General features: G+C 41.8%; 8 non-coding genes across 8 annotated transcripts; all 8 read right to left on the bottom strand.

The window, feature by feature from the left end:
• Nucleotides 1-1,063: 1,063 nt before the first annotated feature.
• Nucleotides 1,064-1,182, bottom strand: LOC136692978 (5S ribosomal RNA). The gene has a single exon (XR_010802017.1). It is a non-coding gene; the product is annotated as a 5S ribosomal RNA (ribosomal RNA).
• A 3,128-nt stretch (nucleotides 1,183-4,310) lies between these two features.
• Nucleotides 4,311-4,429, bottom strand: LOC136692977 (5S ribosomal RNA). The gene has a single exon (XR_010802016.1). It is a non-coding gene; the product is annotated as a 5S ribosomal RNA (ribosomal RNA).
• A 3,128-nt stretch (nucleotides 4,430-7,557) lies between these two features.
• On the bottom strand, nucleotides 7,558-7,676 carry LOC136692974 (5S ribosomal RNA). Its single transcript, XR_010802013.1, has one exon. It is a non-coding gene; the product is annotated as a 5S ribosomal RNA (ribosomal RNA).
• A 1,683-nt stretch (nucleotides 7,677-9,359) lies between these two features.
• Nucleotides 9,360-9,478, bottom strand: LOC136693041 (5S ribosomal RNA). The gene has a single exon (XR_010802073.1). It is a non-coding gene; the product is annotated as a 5S ribosomal RNA (ribosomal RNA).
• A 3,130-nt stretch (nucleotides 9,479-12,608) lies between these two features.
• Nucleotides 12,609-12,727, bottom strand: LOC136693030 (5S ribosomal RNA). Its single transcript, XR_010802062.1, has one exon. It is a non-coding gene; the product is annotated as a 5S ribosomal RNA (ribosomal RNA).
• A 1,683-nt stretch (nucleotides 12,728-14,410) lies between these two features.
• Nucleotides 14,411-14,529, bottom strand: LOC136693018 (5S ribosomal RNA). Its single transcript, XR_010802051.1, has one exon. It is a non-coding gene; the product is annotated as a 5S ribosomal RNA (ribosomal RNA).
• A 3,135-nt stretch (nucleotides 14,530-17,664) lies between these two features.
• On the bottom strand, nucleotides 17,665-17,783 carry LOC136693004 (5S ribosomal RNA). The gene has a single exon (XR_010802039.1). It is a non-coding gene; the product is annotated as a 5S ribosomal RNA (ribosomal RNA).
• Nucleotides 17,784-20,920: 3,137 nt separating this feature from the next.
• On the bottom strand, nucleotides 20,921-21,039 carry LOC136692968 (5S ribosomal RNA). The gene has a single exon (XR_010802007.1). It is a non-coding gene; the product is annotated as a 5S ribosomal RNA (ribosomal RNA).
• Nucleotides 21,040-21,233: the final 194 nt, after the last annotated feature.

Genomic DNA, 21,233 nt, shown 5'->3' with positions numbered 1-21,233 from the left:
ACTTAAACTGACTACACCCAATGTAAGTCTTTCCCCCATCTACTGTGCATGATGCTGGCAAAAAGATTCAGGAAATCCCGAGTAATCTCAGTGTGTATGGGGCAATATAAGGCCTGTGATCTGACACTGCATGAAAACCTGTCCTGCTACTACCATAAATTGTCTTGAGAGACAACTTGAAAAAGAAAAAAATATAGAAAATTGCCATCCAACACTTTTATGCACTGCATTAAGAAATTTAACCTGACGCGCTAAAATAAAAAGAGAAAGTCATACATTTGTTCCGTTTAGAAACACTGCAGAGTTTTCAACTATATTATTAAAAAAAAAAAAAAACAAGTCACTTACTCGCTCAGCGGCCCTTGCTGTTATTTTGTAAGTGGAGCAAAATTACTTTAATTCGAGTGTCATTTAAGCGTGAGAAATACAGAGACAGAGAATTATTATCATGTGCTTGATTATGTGTTTTAGATTCAGGTTCTCAAAGGTTCTGCCGGAGAGACATGTTTTCATTATTAATGAATATAGTTTTTTAGGCTGATGACCAGCAGAGGGCAGCCTTATAGTGGATAAGGTGGAATAACGTGGACCTGGACTGAGGGATATTTTAAAACTCAAACTTAAAAGTTTTTTTTTTTTTTTTTTTTTTTTCTAGTTTTACATATTCCGGGGGATGTTTTGGTAAATGTGTGCGAGTGCGCAAAGTTGTCCTTCGAATATGCCACTGCAGGTGACAATACGGAACTGTCAACAGTGCATTTTGATTGGTTTTGATATGAATTAAAAACAAGAGCCACTATAAGAATGTTTCAGGGGTTTATGAAAAGATTGAATTGAAAGAAAAAGAAGACTTTGATTGCAGTGAATTTAAAAGAGCTGAAGAGCGTGAGTGGCAGTCGTCGTGAATAGAAGCAAAGAGTGAATATAAAGTAAGGGCAATGAAAGTTGTGTGAAGTGAACAATGTGTGTAAAAGAGATGGGAGTGTAAATGTGTGAGTAGGCAGTGAAAAAGAATAAGAAAGAGGAAGGAAGGCAAGAAGTGCACCCTGGGCCAGGTTGGAAAAGCTTACAGCACCTGGTATTCCCAGGCGGTCTCCCATCCAAGTACTAACCAGGCCCGACCCTGCTTAGCTTCCGAGATCAGACGAGATCGGGCGTTCTCAGGGTGGTATGGCCGTAAGCGAAAGTCACTGCCTGAACTACTCCTTTTAAAGTGCGCGGACCGAGGGCCGTTGTTGATTTGGAGCTTTTGTAACGTTTCAAGAGTTCTGCAGTTCCCCCACTAAGAACACATATCATTGGACACGCGTCTTGCCACAATAAGAGCCCTGAAAGAAGAGGCTTCAGAACAACACAGCAGCAAAGTTGAAGGATTTACATTAGTTAAGGGCCACAAAAAAAGAAAAAGGGAAAAAATAGAAAAATAAAAAAAGAGAGAGCGAGAGAGAACAACTCGATTTGCAAACTACATCATGACATTTTCTTTTTATGATAAAGATATGGTGTCCCGTTATGCTCGACCCCGTTTGGTAGAGCAGATGGACTTTAAACACTGCAGTATGAACACAAATATTCATTTGCTTTGCCTGACTGATAAAAGGAGAAAAGAGGGATTTTCGAAATGTAGGCCCACCAACTATATAGTATTTTCTGAAAACATGTCAAATTGGAATTTGATGCTTGCAACACAGTCAAGTTGGGAGAGGGCAAAACCAACGTAGTTCAAGTTCAAGTTCAAGTTCAAGAAGTTTATTGTCATTTCAGCAGTATACAGTGTTTACAGTACACAGTGAAACGAAATAGCGTTCCTCCAGGACCAAGGTGCTACATAAGACAATACACAACATTAAAGTGCGACTAGTGTAAAGCTAGTGCAACATGAAACAGTGCACACGCATTAAAGTGCAAAGGACATAGAACACAAAACAATACACAACATTAAAGTGCAACTAGTACAATCTAGTGCAACATAAACCAGTGCATACACATTAAAGTGCAGAAGATATGGCTAAGAAAAATACAAAACAATGTCCCTACAGTACAATACAATACAATGTAATACAAGACAAGGCAAAAACCATAAGTACGGAGGGGATGAGGGAGAGAGACACTGCAATTTAAAGTGTATTTGTGCTGTAAACGGTAACTGGATGTAAACATGATGTAAACCGGATATGTGAAAACATTTACAGTCCAACAGACCAGTGTTTGTGTGAAGTGTGTGTGTGTGTGTGTGTGTGCTTCTTTCAGTCCAGTCTTAGTCTCTAGGTGTTCAGGAGTCTGATAGCATGTGGGAAGAAGCTGTTACGGAGTCTGGATGTGAGGGCTCGAATGCTTCGATACCTTTTTCCAGACGGCAGTAGGTTGAAGAGTGTGTGTGAAGGGTGTGTGTGATCTCCCACAATGCTGAGTGCTTTGCGAGTGCAGCGAGTGGTGTAGATGTCTGTAATGGAGGGAAGAGACACACCGATAATCTTCTCAGCTGTCCTCACGATCCGCTGGAGGGACTTGCGATCTGCCACAGTGCAGTTCCCAAACCAGACAGAGATGCAGCTGGTCATGATGCTCTCGATGACTCCTCTGTAGAAAGTGGTGAGAATTGGAGGGGGGAGATGAACCTTCTTCAGCCTTCGCAGGAAGTAGAGGCGTTGCTGGGCTTTCTTTTTGATGTTACTGGTGTTAGTGGACCAAGTGAGATCATCCGCTAGGTGAACACCAAGGAATTTGGTATTCCTGACAATCTCCACAGCAGAGTTGTCGATGTTCAGCGGCGAGTGCTCACCCCTTGTTTTTCTGAAGTCTACAACCATCTCTTTGGTTTTGTCCACGTTCAGAGACAGGTTGTTCACTTCACACCAGTCAGTTAGCCGCTGCACCTCCTCTCTGTATGCTGACTCGTCGTTCTTACTGATGAGACCCACCACAGTCGTGTCATCAGCGAACTTGATGATATGATTTGAGCTGTGCATCGCTGCACAGTCATGGGTCAGCAATGTGAACAGCAGTGGACTGAGCACGCAGCCCTGGGGGGCTCCAGTGTTCAGTGTGATGGTGCTGGAGGTGTTCCTACCGATCCGGACTGACTGAGGTCTCCCAGTCAGGAAGTCCAGGATCCAGTTGCAGAGAGAAGTGTTGAGGCCCAGTATATTCAGCTTCCCGATCAGATGCTGAGGAAGGATTCATATGATATTCAACAGAGTTTTGATAGGCTCTACTATAAGCGGGTGAATGTATATGGTTCGGAGGGAGAGCAAACTTAAACTGACTACACCCAATGTAAGTCTTTCCCCCATCTACTGTGCATGATGCTGGCAAAAAGATTCAGGAAATCCCGAGTAATCTCAGTGTGTATGGGGCAATATAAGGCCTGTGATCTGACACTGCATGAAAACCTGTCCTGCTACTACCATAAATTGTCTTGAGAGACAACTTGAAAAAGAAAAAAATATAGAAAATTGCCATCCAACACTTTTATGCACTGCATTAAGAAATTTAACCTGACGCGCTAAAATAAAAAGAGAAAGTCATACATTTGTTCCGTTTAGAAACACTGCAGAGTTTTCAATTATATTATTAAAAAAAAAAAAAAACAAGTCACTTACTCGCTCAGCGGCCCTTGCTGTTATTTTGTAAGTGGAGCAAAATTACTTTAATTCGAGTGTCATTTAAGCGTGAGAAATACAGAGACAGAGAATTATTATCATGTGCTTGATTATGTGTTTTAGATTCAGGTTCTCAAAGGTTCTGCCGGAGAGACATGTTTTCATTATTAATGAATATAGTTTTTTAGGCTGATGACCAGCAGAGGGCAGCCTTATAGTGGATAAGGTGGAATAACGTGGACCTGGACTGAGGGATATTTTAAAATTCAAACTTAATTTTTTTTTTTTTTTTTTCTCTAGTTTTGCATATTCCGGGGGATGTTTTGGTAAATGTGTGCGAGTGCGCAAAGTTGTCCTTCGAATATGCAACTGCAGGTGACAATACGGAACTGTCAACAGTGCATTTTGATTGGTTTTGATATGAATTAAAAACAAGAGCCACTATAAGAATGTTTCAGGGGTTTATGAAAAGATTGAATTGAAAGAAAAAGAAGACTTTGATTGCAGTGAATTTAAAAGAGCTGAAGAGCGTGAGTGGCAGTCGTCGTGAATAGAAGCAAAGAGTGAATATAAAGTAAGGGCAATGAAAGTTGTGTGAAGTGAACAATGTGTGTAAAAGAGATGGGAGTGTAAATGTGTGAGTAGGCAGTGAAAAAGAATAAGAAAGAGGAAGGAAGGCAAGAAGTGCACCCTGGGCCAGGTTGGAAAAGCTTACAGCACCTGGTATTCCCAGGCGGTCTCCCATCCAAGTACTAACCAGGCCCGACCCTGCTTAGCTTCCGAGATCAGACGAGATCGGGCGTTCTCAGGGTGGTATGGCCGTAAGCGAAAGTCACTGCCTGAACTACTCCTTTTAAAGTGCGCGGACCGAGGGCCGTTGTTGATTTGGAGCTTTTGTAACGTTTCAAGAGTTCTGCAGTTCCCCCACTAAGAACACATATCATTGGACACGCGTCTTGCCACAATAAGAGCCCTGAAAGAAGAGGCTTCAGAACAACACAGCAGCAAAGTTGAAGGATTTACATTAGTTAAGGGCCACAAAAAAAGAAAAAGGGAAAAAATAGAAAAATAAAAAAAGAGAGAGCGAGAGAGAACAACTCGATTTGCAAACTACATCATGACATTTTCTTTTTATGATAAAGATATGGTGTCCCGTTATGCTCGACCCCGTTTGGTAGAGCAGATGGACTTTAAACACTGCAGTATGAACACAAATATTCATTTGCTTTGCCTGACTGATAAAAGCAGAAAAGAGGGATTTTCGAAATGTAGGCCCACCAACTATATAGTATTTTCTGAAAACATGTCAAATTGGAATTTGATGCTTGCAACACAGTCAAGTTGGGAGAGGGCAAAACCAACGTAGTTCAAGTTCAAGTTCAAGTTCAAGAAGTTTATTGTCATTTCAGCAGTATACAGTGTTTACAGTACACAGTGAAACGAAATAGCGTTCCTCCAGGACCAAGGTGCTACATAAGACAATACACAACATTAAAGTGCGACTAGTGTAAAGCTAGTGCAACATGAAACAGTGCACACGCATTAAAGTGCAAAGGACATAGAACACAAAACAATACACAACATTAAAGTGCAACTAGTACAATCTAGTGCAACATAAACCAGTGCATACACATTAAAGTGCAGAAGATATGGCTAAGAAAAATACAAAACAATGTCCCTACAGTACAATACAATACAATGTAATACAAGACAAGGCAAAAACCATAAGTACGGAGGGGATGAGGGAGAGAGACACTGCAATTTAAAGTGTATTTGTGCTGTAAACGGTAACTGGATGTAAACATGATGTAAACCGGATATGTGAAAACATTTACAGTCCAACAGACCAGTGTTTGTGTGAAGTGTGTGTGTGTGTGTGTGTGTGCTTCTTTCAGTCCAGTCTTAGTCTCTAGGTGTTCAGGAGTCTGATAGCATGTGGGAAGAAGCTGTTACGGAGTCTGGATGTGAGGGCTCGAATGCTTCGATACCTTTTTCCAGACGGCAGTAGGTTGAAGAGTGTGTGTGAAGGGTGTGTGTGATCTCCCACAATGCTGAGTGCTTTGCGAGTGCAGCGAGTGGTGTAGATGTCTGTAATGGAGGGAAGAGACACACCGATAATCTTCTCAGCTGTCCTCACGATCCGCTGGAGGGACTTGCGATCTGCCACAGTGCAGTTCCCAAACCAGACAGAGATGCAGCTGGTCATGATGCTCTCGATGACTCCTCTGTAGAAAGTGGTGAGAATTGGAGGGGGGAGATGAACCTTCTTCAGCCTTCGCAGGAAGTAGAGGCGTTGCTGGGCTTTCTTTTTGATGTTACTGGTGTTAGTGGACCAAGTGAGATCATCCGCTAGGTGAACACCAAGGAATTTGGTATTCCTGACAATCTCCACAGCAGAGTTGTCGATGTTCAGCGGCGAGTGCTCACCCCTTGTTTTTCTGAAGTCTACAACCATCTCTTTGGTTTTGTCCACGTTCAGAGACAGGTTGTTCACTTCACACCAGTCAGTTAGCCGCTGCACCTCCTCTCTGTATGCTGACTCGTCGTTCTTACTGATGAGACCCACCACAGTCGTGTCATCAGCGAACTTGATGATATGATTTGAGCTGTGCATCGCTGCACAGTCATGGGTCAGCAATGTGAACAGCAGTGGACTGAGCACGCAGCCCTGGGGGGCTCCAGTGTTCAGTGTGATGGTGCTGGAGGTGTTCCTACCGATCCGGACTGACTGAGGTCTCCCAGTCAGGAAGTCCAGGATCCAGTTGCAGAGAGAAGTGTTGAGGCCCAGTATATTCAGCTTCCCGATCAGATGCTGAGGAAGGATTCATATGATATTCAACAGAGTTTTGATAGGCTCTACTATAAGCGGGTGAATGTATATGGTTCGGAGGGAGAGCAAACTTAAACTGACTACACCCAATGTAAGTCTTTCCCCCATCTACTGTGCATGATGCTGGCAAAAAGATTCAGGAAATCCCGAGTAATCTCAGTGTGTATGGGGCAATATAAGGCCTGTGATCTGACACTGCATGAAAACCTGTCCTGCTACTACCATAAATTGTCTTGAGAGACAACTTGAAAAAGAAAAAAATATAGAAAATTGCCATCCAACACTTTTATGCACTGCATTAAGAAATTTAACCTGACGCGCTAAAATAAAAAGAGAAAGTCATACATTTGTTCCGTTTAGAAACACTGCAGAGTTTTCAATTATATTATTAAAAAAAAAAAAAAACAAGTCACTTACTCGCTCAGCGGCCCTTGCTGTTATTTTGTAAGTGGAGCAAAATTACTTTAATTCGAGTGTCATTTAAGCGTGAGAAATACAGAGACAGAGAATTATTATCATGTGCTTGATTATGTGTTTTAGATTCAGGTTCTCAAAGGTTCTGCCGGAGAGACATGTTTTCATTATTAATGAATATAGTTTTTTAGGCTGATGACCAGCAGAGGGCAGCCTTATAGTGGATAAGGTGGAATAACGTGGACCTGGACTGAGGGATATTTTAAAATTCAAACTTAATTTTTTTTTTTTTTTTTTCTCTAGTTTTGCATATTCCGGGGGATGTTTTGGTAAATGTGTGCGAGTGCGCAAAGTTGTCCTTCGAATATGCAACTGCAGGTGACAATACGGAACTGTCAACAGTGCATTTTGATTGGTTTTGATATGAATTAAAAACAAGAGCCACTATAAGAATGTTTCAGGGGTTTATGAAAAGATTGAATTGAAAGAAAAAGAAGACTTTGATTGCAGTGAATTTAAAAGAGCTGAAGAGCGTGAGTGGCAGTCGTCGTGAATAGAAGCAAAGAGTGAATATAAAGTAAGGGCAATGAAAGTTGTGTGAAGTGAACAATGTGTGTAAAAGAGATGGGAGTGTAAATGTGTGAGTAGGCAGTGAAAAAGAATAAGAAAGAGGAAGGAAGGCAAGAAGTGCACCCTGGGCCAGGTTGGAAAAGCTTACAGCACCTGGTATTCCCAGGCGGTCTCCCATCCAAGTACTAACCAGGCCCGACCCTGCTTAGCTTCCGAGATCAGACGAGATCGGGCGTTCTCAGGGTGGTATGGCCGTAAGCGAAAGTCACTGCCTGAACTACTCCTTTTAAAGTGCGCGGACCGAGGGCCGTTGTTGATTTGGAGCTTTTGTAACGTTTCAAGAGTTCTGCAGTTCCCCCACTAAGAACACATATCATTGGACACGCGTCTTGCCACAATAAGAGCCCTGAAAGTAGAGGCTTCAGAACAACACAGCAGCAAAGTTGAAGGATTTACATTAGTTAAGGGCCACAAAAAAAGAAAAAGGGAAAAAATAGAAAAATAAAAAAAGAGAGAGCGAGAGAGAACAACTCGATTTGCAAACTACATCATGACATTTTCTTTTTATGATAAAGATATGGTGTCCCGTTATGCTCGACCCCGTTTGGTAGAGCAGATGGACTTTAAACACTGCAGTATGAACACAAATATTCATTTGCTTTGCCTGACTGATAAAAGGAGAAAAGAGGGATTTTCGAAATGTAGGCCCACCAACTATATAGTATTTTCTGAAAACATGTCAAATTGGAATTTGATGCTTGCAACACAGTCAAGTTGGGAGAGGGCAAAACCAACGTAAAGGATTCATATGATATTCAACAGAGTTTTGATAGGCTCTACTATAAGCGGGTGAATGTATATGGTTCGGAGGGAGAGCAAACTTAAACTGACTACACCCAATGTAAGTCTTTCCCCCATCTACTGTGCATGATGCTGGCAAAAAGATTCAGGAAATCCCGAGTAATCTCAGTGTGTATGGGGCAATATAAGGCCTGTGATCTGACACTGCATGAAAACCTGTCCTGCTACTACCATAAATTGTCTTGAGAGACAACTTGAAAAAGAAAAAAATATAGAAAATTGCCATCCAACACTTTTATGCACTGCATTAAGAAATTTAACCTGACGCGCTAAAATAAAAAGAGAAAGTCATACATTTGTTCCGTTTAGAAACACTGCAGAGTTTTCAACTATATTATTAAAAAAAAAAAAAAACAAGTCACTTACTCGCTCAGCGGCCCTTGCTGTTATTTTGTAAGTGGAGCAAAATTACTTTAATTCGAGTGTCATTTAAGCGTGAGAAATACAGAGACAGAGAATTATTATCATGTGCTTGATTATGTGTTTTAGATTCAGGTTCTCAAAGGTTCTGCCGGAGAGACATGTTTTCATTATTAATGAATATAGTTTTTTAGGCTGATGACCAGCAGAGGGCAGCCTTATAGTGGATAAGGTGGAATAACGTGGACCTGGACTGAGGGATATTTTAAAACTCAAACTTAAAAGTTTTTTTTTTTTTTTTTTTTTTTTTCTAGTTTTACATATTCCGGGGGATGTTTTGGTAAATGTGTGCGAGTGCGCAAAGTTGTCCTTCGAATATGCCACTGCAGGTGACAATACGGAACTGTCAACAGTGCATTTTGATTGGTTTTGATATGAATTAAAAACAAGAGCCACTATAAGAATGTTTCAGGGGTTTATGAAAAGATTGAATTGAAAGAAAAAGAAGACTTTGATTGCAGTGAATTTAAAAGAGCTGAAGAGCGTGAGTGGCAGTCGTCGTGAATAGAAGCAAAGAGTGAATATAAAGTAAGGGCAATGAAAGTTGTGTGAAGTGAACAATGTGTGTAAAAGAGATGGGAGTGTAAATGTGTGAGTAGGCAGTGAAAAAGAATAAGAAAGAGGAAGGAAGGCAAGAAGTGCACCCTGGGCCAGGTTGGAAAAGCTTACAGCACCTGGTATTCCCAGGCGGTCTCCCATCCAAGTACTAACCAGGCCCGACCCTGCTTAGCTTCCGAGATCAGACGAGATCGGGCGTTCTCAGGGTGGTATGGCCGTAAGCGAAAGTCACTGCCTGAACTACTCCTTTTAAAGTGCGCGGACCGAGGGCCGTTGTTGATTTGGAGCTTTTGTAACGTTTCAAGAGTTCTGCAGTTCCCCCACTAAGAACACATATCATTGGACACGCGTCTTGCCACAATAAGAGCCCTGAAAGAAGAGGCTTCAGAACAACACAGCAGCAAAGTTGAAGGATTTACATTAGTTAAGGGCCACAAAAAAAGAAAAAGGGAAAAAATAGAAAAATAAAAAAAGAGAGAGCGAGAGAGAACAACTCGATTTGCAAACTACATCATGACATTTTCTTTTTATGATAAAGATATGGTGTCCCGTTATGCTCGACCCCGTTTGGTAGAGCAGATGGACTTTAAACACTGCAGTATGAACACAAATATTCATTTGCTTTGCCTGACTGATAAAAGCAGAAAAGAGGGATTTTCGAAATGTAGGCCCACCAACTATATAGTATTTTCTGAAAACATGTCAAATTGGAATTTGATGCTTGCAACACAGTCAAGTTGGGAGAGGGCAAAACCAACGTAGTTCAAGTTCAAGTTCAAGTTCAAGAAGTTTATTGTCATTTCAGCAGTATACAGTGTTTACAGTACACAGTGAAACGAAATAGCGTTCCTCCAGGACCAAGGTGCTACATAAGACAATACACAACATTAAAGTGCGACTAGTGTAAAGCTAGTGCAACATGAAACAGTGCACACGCATTAAAGTGCAAAGGACATAGAACACAAAACAATACACAACATTAAAGTGCAACTAGTACAATCTAGTGCAACATAAACCAGTGCATACACATTAAAGTGCAGAAGATATGGCTAAGAAAAATACAAAACAATGTCCCTACAGTACAATACAATACAATGTAATACAAGACAAGGCAAAAACCATAAGTACGGAGGGGATGAGGGAGAGAGACACTGCAATTTAAAGTGTATTTGTGCTGTAAACGGTAACTGGATGTAAACATGATGTAAACCGGATATGTGAAAACATTTACAGTCCAACAGACCAGTGTTTGTGTGAAGTGTGTGTGTGTGTGTGTGTGTGTGCTTCTTTCAGTCCAGTCTTAGTCTCTAGGTGTTCAGGAGTCTGATAGCATGTGGGAAGAAGCTGTTACGGAGTCTGGATGTGAGGGCTCGAATGCTTCGATACCTTTTTCCAGACGGCAGTAGGTTGAAGAGTGTGTGTGAAGGGTGTGTGTGATCTCCCACAATGCTGAGTGCTTTGCGAGTGCAGCGAGTGGTGTAGATGTCTGTAATGGAGGGAAGAGACACACCGATAATCTTCTCAGCTGTCCTCACGATCCGCTGGAGGGACTTGCGATCTGCCACAGTGCAGTTCCCAAACCAGACAGAGATGCAGCTGGTCATGATGCTCTCGATGACTCCTCTGTAGAAAGTGGTGAGAATTGGAGGGGGGAGATGAACCTTCTTCAGCCTTCGCAGGAAGTAGAGGCGTTGCTGGGCTTTCTTTTTGATGTTACTGGTGTTAGTGGACCAAGTGAGATCATCCGCTAGGTGAACACCAAGGAATTTGGTATTCCTGACAATCTCCACAGCAGAGTTGTCGATGTTCAGCGGCGAGTGCTCACCCCTTGTTTTTCTGAAGTCTACAACCATCTCTTTGGTTTTGTCCACGTTCAGAGACAGGTTGTTCACTTCACACCAGTCAGTTAGCCGCTGCACCTCCTCTCTGTATGCTGACTCGTCGTTCTTACTGATGAGACCCACCACAGTCGTGTCATCAGCGAACTTGATGATATGATTTGAGCTGTGCATCGCTGCACAGTCATGGGTCAGCAATGTGAACAGCAGTGGACTGAGCACGCAGCCCTGGGGGGCTCCAGTGTTCAGTGTGATGGTGCTGGAGGTGTTCCTACCGATCCGGACTGACTGAGGTCTCCCAGTCAGGAAGTCCAGGATCCAGTTGCAGAGAGAAGTGTTGAGGCCCAGTATATTCAGCTTCCCGATCAGATGCTGAGGAAGGATTCATATGATATTCAACAGAGTTTTGATAGGCTCTACTATAAGCGGGTGAATGTATATGGTTCGGAGGGAGAGCAAACTTAAACTGACTACACCCAATGTAAGTCTTTCCCCCATCTACTGTGCATGATGCTGGCAAAAAGATTCAGGAAATCCCGAGTAATCTCAGTGTGTATGGGGCAATATAAGGCCTGTGATCTGACACTGCATGAAAACCTGTCCTGCTACTACCATAAATTGTCTTGAGAGACAACTTGAAAAAGAAAAAAATATAGAAAATTGCCATCCAACACTTTTATGCACTGCATTAAGAAATTTAACCTGACGCGCTAAAATAAAAAGAGAAAGTCATACATTTGTTCCGTTTAGAAACACTGCAGAGTTTTCAATTATATTATTAAAAAAAAAAAAAAACAAGTCACTTACTCGCTCAGCGGCCCTTGCTGTTATTTTGTAAGTGGAGCAAAATTACTTTAATTCGAGTGTCATTTAAGCGTGAGAAATACAGAGACAGAGAATTATTATCATGTGCTTGATTATGTGTTTTAGATTCAGGTTCTCAAAGGTTCTGCCGGAGAGACATGTTTTCATTATTAATGAATATAGTTTTTTAGGCTGATGACCAGCAGAGGGCAGCCTTATAGTGGATAAGGTGGAATAACGTGGACCTGGACTGAGGGATATTTTAAAATTCAAACTTAATTTTTTTTTTTTTTTTTTCTCTAGTTTTGCATATTCCGGGGGATGTTTTGGTAAATGTGTGCGAGTGCGCAAAGTTGTCCTTCGAATATGCAACTGCAGGTGACAATACGGAACTGTCAACAGTGCATTTTGATTGGTTTTGATATGAATTAAAAACAAGAGCCACTATAAGAATGTTTCAGGGGTTTATGAAAAGATTGAATTGAAAGAAAAAGAAGACTTTGATTGCAGTGAATTTAAAAGAGCTGAAGAGCGTGAGTGGCAGTCGTCGTGAATAGAAGCAAAGAGTGAATATAAAGTAAGGGCAATGAAAGTTGTGTGAAGTGAACAATGTGTGTAAAAGAGATGGGAGTGTAAATGTGTGAGTAGGCAGTGAAAAAGAATAAGAAAGAGGAAGGAAGGCAAGAAGTGCACCCTGGGCCAGGTTGGAAAAGCTTACAGCACCTGGTATTCCCAGGCGGTCTCCCATCCAAGTACTAACCAGGCCCGACCCTGCTTAGCTTCCGAGATCAGACGAGATCGGGCGTTCTCAGGGTGGTATGGCCGTAAGCGAAAGTCACTGCCTGAACTACTCCTTTTAAAGTGCGCGGACCGAGGGCCGTTGTTGATTTGGAGCTTTTGTAACGTTTCAAGAGTTCTGCAGTTCCCCCACTAAGAACACATATCATTGGACACGCGTCTTGCCACAATAAGAGCCCTGAAAGTAGAGGCTTCAGAACAACACAGCAGCAAAGTTGAAGGATTTACATTAGTTAAGGGCCACAAAAAAAGAAAAAGGGAAAAAATAGAAAAATAAAAAAAGAGAGAGCGAGAGAGAACAACTCGATTTGCAAACTACATCATGACATTTTCTTTTTATGATAAAGATATGGTGTCCCGTTATGCTCGACCCCGTTTGGTAGAGCAGATGGACTTTAAACACTGCAGTATGAACACAAATATTCATTTGCTTTGCCTGACTGATAAAAGGAGAAAAGAGGGATTTTCGAAATGTAGGCCCACCAACTATATAGTATTTTCTGAAAACATGTCAAATTGGAATTTGATGCTTGCAACACAGTCAAGTTGGGAGAGGGCAAAACCAACGTAAAGGATTCATATGATATTCAACAGAGTTTTGATAGGCTCTACTATAAGCGGGTGAATGTATATGGTTCGGAGGGAGAGCAAACTTAAACTGACTACACCCAATGTAAGTCTTTCCCCCATCTACTGTGCATGATGCTGGCAAAAAGATTCAGGAAATCCCGAGTAATCTCAGTGTGTATGGGGCAATATAAGGCCTGTGATCTGACACTGCATGAAAACCTGTCCTGCTACTACCATAAATTGTCTTGAGAGACAACTTGAAAAAGAAAAAAATATAGAAAATTGCCATCCAACACTTTTATGCACTGCATTAAGAAATTTAACCTGACGCGCTAAAATAAAAAGAGAAAGTCATACATTTGTTCCGTTTAGAAACACTGCAGAGTTTTCAACTATATTATTAAAAAAAAAAAAAAACAAGTCACTTACTCGCTCAGCGGCCCTTGCTGTTATTTTGTAAGTGGAGCAAAATTACTTTAATTCGAGTGTCATTTAAGCGTGAGAAATACAGAGACAGAGAATTATTATCATGTGCTTGATTATGTGTTTTAGATTCAGGTTCTCAAAGGTTCTGCCGGAGAGACATGTTTTCATTATTAATGAATATAGTTTTTTAGGCTGATGACCAGCAGAGGGCAGCCTTATAGTGGATAAGGTGGAATAACGTGGACCTGGACTGAGGGATATTTTAAAACTCAAACTTAAAAGTTTTTTTTTTTTTTTTTTTTTTTTTCTAGTTTTACATATTCCGGGGGATGTTTTGGTAAATGTGTGCGAGTGCGCAAAGTTGTCCTTCGAATATGCCACTGCAGGTGACAATACGGAACTGTCAACAGTGCATTTTGATTGGTTTTGATATGAATTAAAAACAAGAGCCACTATAAGAATGTTTCAGGGGTTTATGAAAAGATTGAATTGAAAGAAAAAGAAGACTTTGATTGCAGTGAATTTAAAAGAGCTGAAGAGCGTGAGTGGCAGTCGTCGTGAATAGAAGCAAAGAGTGAATATAAAGTAAGGGCAATGAAAGTTGTGTGAAGTGAACAATGTGTGTAAAAGAGATGGGAGTGTAAATGTGTGAGTAGGCAGTGAAAAAGAATAAGAAAGAGGAAGGAAGGCAAGAAGTGCACCCTGGGCCAGGTTGGAAAAGCTTACAGCACCTGGTATTCCCAGGCGGTCTCCCATCCAAGTACTAACCAGGCCCGACCCTGCTTAGCTTCCGAGATCAGACGAGATCGGGCGTTCTCAGGGTGGTATGGCCGTAAGCGAAAGTCACTGCCTGAACTACTCCTTTTAAAGTGCGCGGACCGAGGGCCGTTGTTGATTTGGAGCTTTTGTAACGTTTCAAGAGTTCTGCAGTTCCCCCACTAAGAACACATATCATTGGACACGCGTCTTGCCACAATAAGAGCCCTGAAAGAAGAGGCTTCAGAACAACACAGCAGCAAAGTTGAAGGATTTACATTAGTTAAGGGCCACAAAAAAAGAAAAAGGGAAAAAATAGAAAAATAAAAAAAGAGAGAGCGAGAGAGAACAACTCGATTTGCAAACTACATCATGACATTTTCTTTTTATGATAAAGATATGGTGTCCCGTTATGCTCGACCCCGTTTGGTAGAGCAGATGGACTTTAAACACTGCAGTATGAACACAAATATTCATTTGCTTTGCCTGACTGATAAAAGGAGAAAAGAGGGATTTTCGAAATGTAGGCCCACCAACTATATAGTATTTTCTGAAAACATGTCAAATTGGAATTTGATGCTTGCAACACAGTCAAGTTGGGAGAGGGCAAAACCAACGTAGTTCAAGTTCAAGTTCAAGTTCAAGAAGTTTATTGTCATTTCAGCAGTATACAGTGTTTACAGTACACAGTGAAACGAAATAGCGTTCCTCCAGGACCAAGGTGCTACATAAGACAATACACAACATTAAAGTGCGACTAGTGTAAAGCTAGTGCAACATGAAACAGTGCACACGCATTAAAGTGCAAAGGACATAGAACACAAAACAATACACAACATTAAAGTGCAACTAGTACAATCTAGTGCAACATAAACCAGTGCATACACATTAAAGTGCAGAAGATATGGCTAAGAAAAATACAAAACAATGTCCCTACAGTACAATACAATACAATGTAATACAAGACAAGGCAAAAACCATAAGTACGGAGGGGATGAGGGAGAGAGACACTGCAATTTAAAGTGTATTTGTGCTGTAAACGGTAACTGGATGTAAACATGATGTAAACCGGATATGTGAAAACATTTACAGTCCAACAGACCAGTGTTTGTGTGAAGTGTGTGTGTGTGTGTGTGTGTGCTTCTTTCAGTCCAGTCTTAGTCTCTAGGTGTTCAGGAGTCTGATAGCATGTGGGAAGAAGCTGTTACGGAGTCTGGATGTGAGGGCTCGAATGCTTCGATACCTTTTTCCAGACGGCAGTAGGTTGAAGAGTGTGTGTGAAGGGTGTGTGTGATCTCCCACAATGCTGAGTGCTTTGCGAGTGCAGCGAGTGGTGTAGATGTCTGTAATGGAGGGAAGAGACACACCGATAATCTTCTCAGCTGTCCTCACGATCCGCTGGAGGGACTTGCGATCTGCCACAGTGCAGTTCCCAAACCAGACAGAGATGCAGCTGGTCATGATGCTCTCGATGACTCCTCTGTAGAAAGTGGTGAGAATTGGAGGGGGGAGATGAACCTTCTTCAGCCTTCGCAGGAAGTAGAGGCGTTGCTGGGCTTTCTTTTTGATGTTACTGGTGTTAGTGGACCAAGTGAGATCATCCGCTAGGTGAACACCAAGGAATTTGGTATTCCTGACAATCTCCACAGCAGAGTTGTCGATGTTCAGCGGCGAGTGCTCACCCCTTGTTTTTCTGAAGTCTACAACCATCTCTTTGGTTTTGTCCACGTTCAGAGACAGGTTGTTCACTTCACACCAGTCAGTTAGCCGCTGCACCTCCTCTCTGTATGCTGACTCGTCGTTCTTACTGATGAGACCCACCACAGTCGTGTCATCAGCGAACTTGATGATATGATTTGAGCTGTGCATCGCTGCACAGTCATGGGTCAGCAATGTGAACAGCAGTGGACTGAGCACGCAGCCCTGGGGGGCTCCAGTGTTCAGTGTGATGGTGCTGGAGGTGTTCCTACCGATCCGGACTGACTGAGGTCTCCCAGTCAGGAAGTCCAGGATCCAGTTGCAGAGAGAAGTGTTGAGGCCCAGTATATTCAGCTTCCCGATCAGATGCTGAGGAAGGATTCATATGATATTCAACAGAGTTTTGATAGGCTCTACTATAAGCGGGTGAATGTATATGGTTCGGAGGGAGAGCAAACTTAAACTGACTACACCCAATGTAAGTCTTTCCCCCATCTACTGTGCATGATGCTGGCAAAAAGATTCAGGAAATCCCGAGTAATCTCAGTGTGTATGGGGCAATATAAGGCCTGTGATCTGACACTGCATGAAAACCTGTCCTGCTACTACCATAAATTGTCTTGAGAGACAACTTGAAAAAGAAAAAAATATAGAAAATTGCCATCCAACACTTTTATGCACTGCATTAAGAAATTTAACCTGACGCGCTAAAATAAAAAGAGAAAGTCATACATTTGTTCCGTTTAGAAACACTGCTGAGTTTTCAATTATATTATTAAAAAAAAAAAAACAAGTCACTTACTCGCTCAGCGGCCCTTGCTGTTATTTTGTAAGTGGAGCAAAATTACTTTAATTCGAGTGTCATTTAAGCGTGAGAAATACAGAGACAGAGAATTATTATCATGTGCTTGATTATGTGTTTTAGATTCAGGTTCTCAAAGGTTCTGCCGGAGAGACATGTTTTCATTATTAATGAATATAGTTTTTTAGGCTGATGACCAGCAGAGGGCAGCCTTATAGTGGATAAGGTGGAATAACGTGGACCTGGACTGAGGGATATTTTAAGACTCAAACTTAAAAAGTTTTTTTTTTTTTTTTTTTTTTTTTCTAGTTTTACATATTCCGGGGGATGTTTTGGTAAATGTGTGCGAGTGCGCAAAGTTGTCCTTCGAATATGCCACTGCAGGTGACAATACGGAACTGTCAACAGTGCATTTTGATTGGTTTTGATATGAATTAAAAACAAGAGCCACTATAAGAATGTTTCAGGGGTTTATGAAAAGATTGAATTGAAAGAAAAAGAAGACTTTGATTGCAGTGAATTTAAAAGAGCTGAAGAGCGTGAGTGGCAGTCGTCGTGAATAGAAGCAAAGAGTGAATATAAAGTAAGGGCAATGAAAGTTGTGTGAAGTGAACAATGTGTGTAAAAGAGATGGGAGTGTAAATGTGTGAGTAGGCAGTGAAAAAGAATAAGAAAGAGGAAGGAAGGCAAGAAGTGCACCCTGGGCCAGGTTGGAAAAGCTTACAGCACCTGGTATTCCCAGGCGGTCTCCCATCCAAGTACTAACCAGGCCCGACCCTGCTTAGCTTCCGAGATCAGACGAGATCGGGCGTTCTCAGGGTGGTATGGCCGTAAGCGAAAGTCACTGCCTGAACTACTCCTTTTAAAGTGCGCGGACCGAGGGCCGTTGTTGATTTGGAGCTTTTGTAACGTTTCAAGAGTTCTGCAGTTCCCCCACTAAGAACACATATCATTGGACACGCGTCTTGCCACAATAAGAGCCCTGAAAGAAGAGGCTTCAGAACAACACAGCAGCAAAGTTGAAGGATTTACATTAGTTAAGGGCCACAAAAAAAGAAAAAGGGAAAAAATAGAAAAATAAAAAAAGAGAGAGCGAGAGAGAACAACTCGATTTGCAAACTACATCATGACATTTTCTTTTTATGATAAAGATATGGTGTCCCGTTATGCTCGACCCCGTTTGGTAGAGCAGATGGACTTTAAACACTGCAGTATGAACACAAATATTCATTTGCTTTGCCTGACTGATAAAAGCAGAAAAGAGGGATTTTCGAAATGTAGGCCCACCAACTATATAGTATTTTCTGAAAACATGTCAAATTGGAATTTGATGCTTGCAACACAGTCAAGTTGGGAGAGGGCAAAACCAACGTAGTTCAAGTTCAAGTTCAAGTTCAAGAAGTTTATTGTCATTTCAGCAGTATACAGTGTTTACAGTACACAGTGAAACGAAATAGCGTTCCTCCAGGACCAAGGTGCTACATAAGACAATACACAACATTAAAGTGCGACTAGTGTAAAGCTAGTGCAACATGAAACAGTGCACACGCATTAAAGTGCAAAGGACATAGAACACAAAACAATACACAACATTAAAGTGCAACTAGTACAATCTAGTGCAACATAAACCAGTGCATACACATTAAAGTGCAGAAGATATGGCTAAGAAAAATACAAAACAATGTCCCTACAGTACAATACAATACAATGTAATACAAGACAAGGCAAAAACCATAAGTACGGAGGGGATGAGGGAGAGAGACACTGCAATTTAAAGTGTATTTGTGCTGTAAACGGTAACTGGATGTAAACATGATGTAAACCGGATATGTGAAAACATTTACAGTCCAACAGACCAGTGTTTGTGTGAAGTGTGTGTGTGTGTGTGTGTGTGCTTCTTTCAGTCCAGTCTTAGTCTCTAGGTGTTCAGGAGTCTGATAGCATGTGGGAAGAAGCTGTTACGGAGTCTGGATGTGAGGGCTCGAATGCTTCGATACCTTTTTCCAGACGGCAGTAGGTTGAAGAGTGTGTGTGAAGGGTGTGTGTGATCTCCCACAATGCTGAGTGCTTTGCGAGTGCAGCGAGTGGTGTAGATGTCTGTAATGGAGGGAAGAGACACACCGATAATCTTCTCAGCTGTCCTCACGATCCGCTGGAGGGACTTGCGATCTGCCACAGTGCAGTTCCCAAACCAGACAGAGATGCAGCTGGTCATGATGCTCTCGATGACTCCTCTGTAGAAAGTGGTGAGAATTGGAGGGGGGAGATGAACCTTCTTCAGCCTTCGCAGGAAGTAGAGGCGTTGCTGGGCTTTCTTTTTGATGTTACTGGTGTTAGTGGACCAAGTGAGATCATCCGCTAGGTGAACACCAAGGAATTTGGTATTCCTGACAATCTCCACAGCAGAGTTGTCGATGTTCAGCGGCGAGTGCTCACCCCTTGTTTTTCTGAAGTCTACAACCATCTCTTTGGTTTTGTCCACGTTCAGAGACAGGTTGTTCACTTCACACCAGTCAGTTAGCCGCTGCACCTCCTCTCTGTATGCTGACTCGTCGTTCTTACTGATGAGACCCACCACAGTCGTGTCATCAGCGAACTTGATGATATGATTTGAGCTGTGCATCGCTGCACAGTCATGGGTCAGCAATGTGAACAGCAGTGGACTGAGCACGCAGCCCTGGGGGGCTCCAGTGTTCAGTGTGATGGTGCTGGAGGTGTTCCTACCGATCCGGACTGACTGAGGTCTCCCAGTCAGGAAGTCCAGGATCCAGTTGCAGAGAGAAGTGTTGAGGCCCAGTATATTCAGCTTCCCGATCAGATGCTGAGGAAGGATTCATATGATATTCAACAGAGTTTTGATAGGCTCTACTATAAGCGGGTGAATGTATATGGTTCGGAGGGAGAGCAAACTTAAACTGACTACACCCAATGTAAGTCTTTCCCCCATCTACTGTGCATGATGCTGGCAAAAAGATTCAGGAAATCCCGAGTAATCTCAGTGTGTATGGGGCAATATAAGGCCTGTGATCTGACACTGCATGAAAACCTGTCCTGCTACTACCATAAATTGTCTTGAGAGACAACTTGAAAAAGAAAAAAATATAGAAAATTGCCATCCAACACTTTTATGCACTGCATTAAGAAATTTAACCTGACGCGCTAAAATAAAAAGAGAAAGTCATACATTTGTTCCGTTTAGAAACACTGCAGAGTTTTCAATTATATTATTAAAAAAAAAAAAAAACAAGTCACTTACTCGCTCAGCGGCCCTTGCTGTTATTTTGTAAGTGGAGCAAAATTACTTTAATTCGAGTGTCATTTAAGCGTGAGAAATACAGAGACAGAGAATTATTATCATGTGCTTGATTATGTGTTTTAGATTCAGGTTCTCAAAGGTTCTGCCGGAGAGACATGTTTTCATTATTAATGAATATAGTTTTTTAGGCTGATGACCAGCAGAGGGCAGCCTTATAGTGGATAAGGTGGAATAACGTGGACCTGGACTGAGGGATATTTTAAGACTCAAACTTAAAAAGTTTTTTTTTTTTTTTTTTTTTTTTTCTAGTTTTACATATTCCGGGGGATGTTTTGGTAAATGTGTGCGAGTGCGCAAAGTTGTCCTTCGAATATGCCACTGCAGGTGACAATACGGAACTGTCAACAGTGCATTTTGATTGGTTTTGATATGAATTAAAAACAAGAGCCACTATAAGAATGTTTCAGGGGTTTATGAAAAGATTGAATTGAAAGAAAAAGAAGACTTTGATTGCAGTGAATTTAAAAGAGCTGAAGAGCGTGAGTGGCAGTCGTCGTGAATAGAAGCAAAGAGTGAATATAAAGTAAGGGCAATGAAAGTTGTGTGAAGTGAACAATGTGTGTAAAAGAGATGGGAGTGTAAATGTGTGAGTAGGCAGTGAAAAAGAATAAGAAAGAGGAAGGAAGGCAAGAAGTGCACCCTGGGCCAGGTTGGAAAAGCTTACAGCACCTGGTATTCCCAGGCGGTCTCCCATCCAAGTACTAACCAGGCCCGACCCTGCTTAGCTTCCGAGATCAGACGAGATCGGGCGTTCTCAGGGTGGTATGGCCGTAAGCGAAAGTCACTGCCTGAACTACTCCTTTTAAAGTGCGCGGACCGAGGGCCGTTGTTGATTTGGAGCTTTTGTAACGTTTCAAGAGTTCTGCAGTTCCCCCACTAAGAACACATATCATTGGACACGCGTCTTGCCACAATAAGAGCCCTGAAAGAAGAGGCTTCAGAACAACACAGCAGCAAAGTTGAAGGATTT

The sequence above is a fragment of the Hoplias malabaricus genome, chromosome 3 (assembly GCF_029633855.1).
Source record: "Hoplias malabaricus isolate fHopMal1 chromosome 3, fHopMal1.hap1, whole genome shotgun sequence".
Lineage (NCBI taxonomy): Eukaryota > Metazoa > Chordata > Actinopteri > Characiformes > Erythrinidae > Hoplias > Hoplias malabaricus.
The sequence above is the reverse complement of the archived record's forward strand: the minus strand, read 5'-3'. Positions and strand labels throughout refer to the sequence as shown.